This window comes from Neofelis nebulosa, chromosome X, assembly GCF_028018385.1.
Source record: "Neofelis nebulosa isolate mNeoNeb1 chromosome X, mNeoNeb1.pri, whole genome shotgun sequence".
Lineage (NCBI taxonomy): Eukaryota > Metazoa > Chordata > Mammalia > Carnivora > Felidae > Neofelis > Neofelis nebulosa.
Genome location: NC_080800.1, coordinates 44,996,496 through 45,006,116, shown reverse-complemented (window position 1 = coordinate 45,006,116; position 9,621 = coordinate 44,996,496). Strand labels below are relative to the sequence as shown.

Sequence of the window (9,621 nt, the reverse complement as noted above, 5' to 3'; positions counted from 1 at the left end):
TAAGACTGAAACTTTCGAGTAAACTGAAGTTATGTTTAACAACAAAATAAATACTGCATATGTGGCTAAGTTTTAAATTTCTTAGTGTAAAGGCAGCAGTGAATTTGCATCCTGAAACTAATCTGCACATCCAGTTGCTTTTTTTCTGAAATCTGATAGACATGGTGTCTCACAAAATCATGAAGCACAGTGCTAATGATGCCAGTTTTTTGGCATTAGTCTATGCAAATTTCCCTGATGAAATATTTCCCCAAATGTCATAGGATTTTTTTTAACTTTTCCAGAAAAATAAGCTTTTTATCAACCACTCTTCTTAACAAAAGTTATATTACTACCAATTGCTCTTCTAATTATGCTTCAGAAGGTTTTTCAAAAGTTAAGACATATCTGATGTTTTTGAATTGCACACCCAAAGAAGATAACTCAATAAAACACACCAGACGGAAAGATTAATCTTAGTATCAGACCTATTTGGCACATCCTTAATTTCTAGAAGAAAATCAGTACAAGTGAAACTAATATAATTTTCAAAGAATTCATACAAGCCACTCTCAGGACAAGGAGTTTCTAAATGCACAAATGAGGGGCATCTGCTCATTGTACTAGTTATATGCCTTTTTCCTCATTGAGTAGCTGATGCTCTCAGGTTTATTTGTGGAACTTTTGTTTGCTTGTAAGAAAGCATAGACATAGGGCCTGATCTTGTTGGTTTCTGTTCCGGAGAATTTTTCCAACACCCCCCCCCCCTTTCTGGTAAAATTCTAGGACTGGCTCTGTTTGGACTTCGTAAGCCTTAAGTCTCTCCACAGTTGACTCTGGCTTATCATCCTCACACTGAATGAGAGGCTCTCCACTCCGGCCATCAATGCTCACAGTCTTGGGAGGGTTGAAATCGATGTTGTAGACTCAGCCTCTGGCTAGATGAATCCACCAAGCAGTGAGACATTGCTTAATGACCTCAAAGGCCACGTTCAGATGTACTGCTGTGTCTACTTGATAAGCTCCATCCAGGGCTTCTGCCTGTGGAAGTGTCCTTGGAAAACCATACAATAGCCAGCTAAATTGGGTGAGGATTTTTAGCTCATGAAGGTCCGGCCAAGGCATGACATCATCTGGCATGAGCTTCCCTTGGTCAATGAAAGTGTTGGATAACACACCAACTTCTGTGCCCCAAAGCATGTTGTCTTGGAGCAGGTCCCCGCTGGAGAAGTAATTCAGCACCAAGTGTTTTGTGGTGCGCAACAGCACGGTACTGTTGCTGGATCCAGGTGCTGCCATGATCACTGTGCATATCAACCTCTACCATCAGGGCCCCAGGGAGAGGTTCCAGGCCTGGCTCCCCCTGCTCCGCAGTGGGGAAGGCTGCTGAATGTTTAATCTCATCCCAAAACACCCTCCAATTTAAACATAAAATTATCTATCCCACCATGCATAAATTTAGTGAGATCCAAATTATAACTGCAAGTGGAGCCCCAGAATTAAGGCCATGAAGTTTTGCCAATTTTGCATTTCAGCAGCTGTTAAAATTAATTCAGTACCTATGCTATAGATGCACAAATGCCAGTTAGTGCCCCTTTACCTTTTTCCTGTATGAATTCATTTAGTAAGTGTTGGTTTTACAACTGGGTCAGATTCTGGACCTTTGTTTCTTTTTCTTCTTTCTATATCCACCTTTTCCCTTCTTCTTTTTATCCTCCTCCTTTGTCTCCTCCTCCTTCTTCTTCCTCTCCTCTTCTCTTTTTTTTAAGTTTTTTGTTTTAATTCCAGTATAGTTAACACAGTGTGATATTAGTTTCAGGTGTACAATACAGTGGTTGAACAATTCCATACAACACCTGGTACTCATCACAAGAGCACTCCTTAATCCTTACTTCTCTCCCTCTCTCCCTCCCTCCCTCCACTCCTCCCCCCACTCCTCTCTTTTTCTCTCTCCATATATTTGGAGACATTATCCCTACCCTATTTATTTATAAACTTATTTCTGCAGAGAGCCTCAAATTGGTATCATGAGGGTTAGGGGCCTTCCACATCACAATAGTTTTTTTTTGTTGTTTGTTTTTTTGTTTTTTAGGGTTTAAGGACCATGGGCTTAAGTTAGGTTTGAATTAATCTCTTGGTATGCTACAAGAGTGTCATTGTCATTTTGTCCATGATTATCCTCAGGATGAGGATCATTTTTGGTAACAGGCATAGGCAGCAGCAGGAACTAAAGTATCCTGTGTAGTCCTAGTGAGCCATCTGCATTTAGGGTTGTGGGCCTCAATAATTCAAATCTTCAAATAGCAACTAATCCTCAAATAGTGACTCTTCTTCCTCTACACAAGTGACCACCTGACCCATTCATATATTGCATATATTTCACAGGGTATAGCTTTTCCCATGAATGCTCTATAGAAAGGGGAACCAATGACTGGTTGAGATACACAACTGATTGATCACAAGGTAAAAGTTATACCCCTGAGCCTAGTGTCAGTAACAGCTAATTCTGAATTTGAAACAAATCATTCATTATAAGACACATAGATGGGTCTGGGCCATGACAAATATCCCAGGGATACTTTAAAGAGAACAACAATCCCTTATTCCAGTCCACAAATCCCAATTATTTATCAAAACTTCCAGCTTAGAAACTTGGTAGAACACAGCATATGCAACACAAAGGAGGACAGCTCAAAAGGCAAGCCAGCCAGTAAGTAACAGCTCAAATTACATACTTTTCATCAGATAGCAGAGCAAGTTATCAAGCCAAAGCAAGAGAAAAAAAAAAAGACCCCCAATGGTGGTGGTCATCATCTAGACTACACTACTCACATTGCCAATAGTTGTGCCCACTCTGAAGGCACAGGATAAACCCCTCACCCCAAATAAGGTTCAGATGATGCCACATATGCACCAAGAACATATTCAAAGGTTTAACATTCACATAATGAGGATTTTGAGGGAGAACAGGGTAGGCTTCCCAAACAGATCTGAAAATGCCATGACGGAGCAAGAAAAGGAAACTGGCTTGGAGTTTTTATTGTGGTTAGGGGGTGGGGCCACGGCAAGTGTCCCTATGCATAATTAGGGTCTTGCATGATTTGAAACCCTCATTATCACCAATGAAGGGTGCACTTTGGTTTTTTATCAGCTTTCGCAAATGTGGGTAGATGAACAAGAGGGAGAGGTGAGGCTTAAAAGCTGTCAGAAGTCTACAATAATACAAAAATGGAGTCAGACTATTGCACCACCCAGATAGGTCAATTAATTGTAACATTAGGGGATTGTACCAAATCTGTTCTGTTTGACTTAGGCAACATTGGATAAGATTGACAACTGTAACTCCTAGTAGAATGATGGGAACCATCTGGAGGAGAGACCTTAGTCAGTTGCAGTCAAACCAGTTAAATATGTAAGCAGAGAAAAGAGTCCAGCAATAACAACATAAAGCTAAAGAGAATCATATCAGTGTCTAGAATGTTAATCTTTGTTCTTTCTGGAGTCATTGGATGTTGGGAGGTTTCTGAGAGTTCTTAAACTAAGATTTGTTCTTGGTCAGCAATTGAGTTATGGGTAATAGTGGCACTCAGTGTTAAATTGACCAGATGTACTATGGATAAGAACTGAGGGAGGGAGACAGAAATTAATACTCTCCACCTTTGTCCACCCAAGGTCAAAGATTTTCTCTTCACACCAGCCAGGGCTGTTATTCTCTTTCCACAGCCACATGATTGGTATGACTGGTTCCTGAAGCAGTTACTTCACCATTTTTTCCAATCCTCCCAATGTGTTACTCAAACATATCCTTTGTTTTGTATCTATGTGGCTCAGAAATTTATCTGTATTTCTTGTACCATTTGAGATGCTCTCCCACCCTCTGACACGTGGGCTATGCCCAGACCACCTTAGAAGTTATTACCTCATATTAATAACTATCATCAATATCCACAATTGCCCAAATTCAGTGAGCATAGCCAGACAACTGAAGAAGCATCAGATTAGTCTCCCATCCCCACGATCTTGCTTCTTCCAAGTTCTAGTAGCCTGATTTCCCAGGAGTATGTGTGGAAGCAACAAACAATAGAGTGAGAAGAGTGAATTAAGTGGTTTGGATTTTCTTACAGCCCATCTTGGCTTCCTCCCCCACTCCCCAACCTCATAATCAGGCATTTTATTTAGATGGAAGGTAACCTTCTGAGGAATTACCACACTTAGAGCCCAAACTGCCTATTATAAGTGTGTGTTCCACTGGGAGCTTAGCCTTGGTTATTCAGTTATCTTTATCATTTTCTCCTTTAAGAGTTTATTTTATCTTTCAATCCATCTACTGCCTGGGAATGATACAGGGCATAAAATGTCCATAGAATGCCTATATAACTTCCCACTATTTGTTATTTTTTGCTATAAAGACAGTACCAATGTCTAATCACATGTTTAGAGAATCAAAATATGCAACATAACCCACCTAAGACCTAGTATGGTCTCCATTTGCTAAGTGGACAGGGATGGCAATGCCATACCCTGAAAAGGTGTCTATGAAGCCAATGCCATATGGCACTCTCAAGAGGAGAGTAGGGGGCTATTATAGTCTACTTGTCAGAACCAGCTAGATCTAGTACCTCTGGATATGTGCCCCAAAGCTCCCTTTGCCACTTGAATGTGTAGCTAGCAGTCTGGGCACATTTGCCAGGCTTCTTGGCCTCATGTACTAGGTCTTGCTTTTTGTGTTGAGCCCTGGAATTAGTAGGTCTAGCTTTTGGAGTTCAACCCTGGATTATAGATGAATTACCATACCCCATGCAATGCTATATTCAGATGGATGCTGTATCCAGGTATCCTTTTCTGGATGCTGCAGATTTGATCAGTATGATGGTTACTTTTACATATCAACTTGATTGGATCACAGGATGTCCAGATATTTGAAATATTATTTCTGGTGTGTTTGTGGTGATATTTCTGAATAAGATTAACAATTGAATTGGTAGACTGAGTAAAGCAGATTGCTCTTCCCAATGTGGGTGGGCATCATTCAATCTGTTGAGGGCCTGAATAGAACAAAAAAGCAGAAGGGAGAAGTTGTCCCCTTTCTGTCATACTGTTTGAGCTGGCACACCAGTCTTCTGCCCTGAGACTGAGACTCATACCATCAGGTCCTCCTGGTTCTCAGGCCTTCAGAGCTTTCCTGGGTCTCTGGCTTCCAGGCGTCAGACTCTGGGACTTCTTAGCCTCCATAATCACTTGAGCCAATTCTTCATAATAAATAAATGAATACATTAATTAGCATCCAATTGGTTTTGTTTTCTGGAGAGAACCCTGATTAATACAGATTTTGGTACTGACAGTGGTTCTAGAGGAATAGATGTTAAGAATAAGTTTTCTGAACTGTTTCAGGGTTACTGGAATTGACTCTTCATACTTACTAGATTTAAAGATGCTCATGACTATTTCTAGTAGTAAAGAGAGCAATGATAGAACATGGCAGGATCTGGCAATACAGATATGCAAAATATCTGTATTGTATATTCCTAATCAATCACTTGATTGATAAGAAGCAAGGAGCTGGGTGACTGCATATATGATGGTTTTGGATATTTTTGGGAAATTGGTAAATATAATGATATTGGCTCATTAGGAGGTTGCTCCTAATGTCACTGGACAAAGTAGTGGGAAAAAGGGGTGGGCTCAGGGATTTGAATGTCCAGCTCAAGCACCACATAAATTATCTGAAAGCTTCTATGTGTGCCCTGAAGAAGACCCTTCTCTCCTACAGCTTCAGGGCTGAGATTGCTAAAAATAAAACACAGAATTTCATCCAGGAATTACCAGAATTACAACACAAGTTGAACTCCCAGCCTCACAGGGTATGTACTGTTAAAGTCAGGGCATTGATTAGGAAAGAATGGGATATTATAAGTTGGGATGGGAACATATGGGAAGACCTTGATGAAGTTCAGGACATGAAGCCTCTAAATTCTGCTGAATCTACTTTGCCAGTGAAAATGACCTCCCCACCCCCAGTAGTAGCAGCTTTCCCACTCCCAGAGTTAGCAGCCCCTCCACCTCCATCTGAGATTAGCCCTGCATCCCCTGAGGAAACTGTAATGTCTTCACCCAGGCAGTGAGTCATGCAAGACAATGCTGATTCTCCTCAAGACTCATTTCCACCACCCATTTGCCTCTAGACCTGTAACTAGATTCACGTCTCAGCAGATCCCTAAAGGTAAGGTACAAAGCATGACCCATGAAGAGATGTGCTACACTCCAAAAGAACTGAACTGCAACTGGAGGCACCACCAGGTTAAACTTACAATGATCCACTGTTATTCTCCAAGATCCATCTGTCTTCCACATAGGACAAACAGTCAAGTTGATATGTGTGTGTGTGTGTGTGTGTGTGTGTGTGTGTGTGTGTGTGTACAGGTCACCAACAGGGGTTGTGGGTCTTGTGCACTTTGCTGCCTTACAATGTTATCTCTACAGAGGCTGAGACTTAATCATCTAGTAGCCATCCTCCTCACAGGTACAACACTGCCAGCTTTTTATAGCTTTTGCCCATAAGTCAGTGAACACACAATAAGGTGTATTCTCAGGGGGTGTTTTCCAGGGCGAACACCATGGAAATACACTTTTGAACAGAGTTCCCTTTTTCATGTATCACTGTAGTACAGTTTTCTTTGGAGCTGCACAGAAGCAAGGACCTAGTACACCTCAATTGGCTTTGAATTCAGCTGATCTATCTGTGAACCAGGCCCAGGCATCCTCAGGAACCTCAAGGGTACTAAAGCCCCCAAGAGGCCCAAGGTGCTGGAACAGGCCCCATATATGAGACAGCCTCACCTGGAGGGTGACAAGACACTTTTTTATGTACTGTGAGATGATATGCCATAATACCTATCTTACTTTTTCCCTGAATATACTACTTCCAGTTAATAATGGATGCTTTTGTATAATATCTATTTTGTTGGTGTTCTCATTTCTGACCCATTCCATGGTGGGAATATCAGGGTGTAACAACATTTCTGTTGCTTTGTTAGTCTCTCAGAGTCCACCAACACCCAATAACAAGCCACTAATAGTCTCTCAAATGTGATCACCTACTGCCCGGTGGTGGTTGGGGGGGGGGGGTGCTGTCCAAAACCCCAGGGAGCACCATTGTCTAGTAGTCAGATCTTTTTGTCACAAACTCCAGTCTGCATAATTGTCAATTACTGACACTTGTAGCTGAAAGGGCTCCTTTACTGCTGAGTGGCCCAAGTGCAAGTCTCCACAGCTTGCTAGATAGTTTCTAGGGCCTGTTGCTTATCAGGACCACATTAAAATATGGCTACTTTTTCCTCATATGAAGTATGATGAACTTCAAATACTGAACAAGTCTGTCAGATATTGTGTCCCCCTTTTGTTTGATGGAGTTTTTAAGGTAATCAGGTTTTATTTATCAGGTTTAGGAATTGTTTTCTGCATTGTTTATAAAAGTTCAAAGTGAAATGTCAAATACCATTGGCTTTTTTCACCAGACACACAGAAATAAATTATCATATAGTTTCTTTAAGAATCTCTGCTTCAACTAGTTCTTGATTACCACCCTGGTATCTTTATTGCTTTACAGTAACTACATGACTAGAATCAGGAAGCCAGGAACACTCCTGGTTTTCCATTCACATCACTACCACTATTCTAATTGTGGTATTTCTCAAAAGGGGGATACCCTTAAAATCAAGAAAAGTATATTACAACCACTTTAGTGGGTATTGGCTCCAAAAGGCCCACATATAAGGTTTTATAAGTCCATTGTCCAATCTGAGATTTATTTCCAAATCTAATTAATTTGAGGCTGTGTAATTTTCCTATTGTGCAGTAACAAATTTTCACAAACTCAGTGGCTCAAAACAACACAATTTTATTATTTTACAGTTCTGGAAGTCAGAATTCTAAAATTAAAGTGTTAGCAGGGCTAACTTTAAGTTTCCTTTTGGAAACTTCAGAGGAGAATCCATTACCTTGCCTTTTCCATATTCTGGAGGCTATCTGAACTTGTTGACTTGTGGCCCCTTCTTCCATCTTCAATACCAGCAGCATAGAGTCTTCTCTCCTCTGACCTTCTGCCTTCCTCTTATAAGGACTATAATGATTCTTATGATCACATTGGGCCCACCTGGATAATCCAGCATAAACTCCCCATCTCAAGATTATTAATTTAATCACACTTGCTTAGTTCCCTTTGCCATGAAACATATTCACAGGTGCTGGGGATTAGGAGGTGAACATTTTGGGGGCAGGCATCATTTAGCATACCTTACTGGCCATGCTTATGCGTGCTGCTCAGCACCATAGTCTTTGTGTTCCAGTGTCCAAAAGGGTTGACAAGGTTTGGCAACCTTTATTTCCACCATGTTCCCAACATGCTGACCAGTGCACAAGTCCTTCAGACCCTCTTAGGGAAGGAAGGATCCTGACCTTTGTTCTAATCTTGTTTGTCTTGAAAGTGGTAAGGTCTGGATAAAGAGGTGGTGTTGGATCAACAGTAACTTGAACAGCATAAACTTCAGCAAGGTCCTCTTGGTCCTCCTCCTGTTTGTCCACAGTAAATGCTGAAGCTGGCAAGGGATCATTCCCTACGACAGCCAGGATATTTAAGTTCTGTAGTTCTCTTATGTTCTGATAGTGAGAGAGTTTCATGGGTGCAATGAACTGAATGTTTATGTGCTCCCAACACTCATATGTTTAAAACCTAATCCCCAATATGATGGCATTTGGAAGTACAGGCTTCAGGATGTGATTAGCTTATGAGAATGGAGCCTTCATGAATGTGACTAGTGTGTTTATAAGAGAGACCCTAGAGAGCTCCCTTGACCCTTCTGTCATGTGAGGCCACAGCAAGAATATGGCAGTCTATAAACCAAGAAAGAGGCTCTCACACCAAACACCAAATATGCTTGCACCTTGGCCTTGGACTTCCCAGGCCCTAGAACTGTGAGAAATAAATGTCTGTTGTTTAAGCCACTTAGTCTATAGTGCTTTATTATAGCAGCATGAATAGACTAATACAATGGGCAAATTATAACTTTCTTCCCTGGAGTTCCTCTGGCATAATAGCCTGGTCCACATGGTCCTATGGTCTAGAACTTCAATTATTGTGTGTGTGTGGTTTTTTTGTCTTCATTATCCTAAAAGACATTTTTTAGTCTTGTGTCCAGGATTCCATTCTGATAGTTTCTTGGACAGAATCTGGAGGCAATCTCCAGGGCACAAGGGAAGATTTTATTGTTCCTGATAGCCTGGTACTTCCAACTGAACAAATCAGTCAATCTGACCCTGGATGAATGTCTCATCTGAACACTCATGTTCTCCGTTACAAATCTAGGCTCAGGTTACAGTGACCATAAGGGAAGTTATAGCTTTCCCTGTTCCCATCCCTGTGTGTTTATCAGATGACAGAAACTCATCTCAGGTAGGCCACCATTTTATCATGTGAAGACACACTGCATCAAGCCCTGATTGGTCTTTACATGTTTTTCCATGCTCATGTCATCAGCCAAGGTGCATGTGACTTCAAGCATGGGGTCAGTCTTTGGGTAACCTAGTGATTTCTATCCCCTCTCACCCATCAAAACTAGTATGACTAGTAAAATTCCCTCACCTGCT

At 41.2% G+C, this 9,621-nt stretch overlaps 1 pseudogene; it reads right to left on the bottom strand.

Moving 5' to 3' along the window:
* Window positions 1-622: 622 nt before the first annotated feature.
* LOC131502066 (GTP:AMP phosphotransferase AK3, mitochondrial-like) lies at window positions 623-9,390 on the bottom strand (annotated as a pseudogene).
* Between the last annotated feature and the right edge of the window lie 231 nt (window positions 9,391-9,621).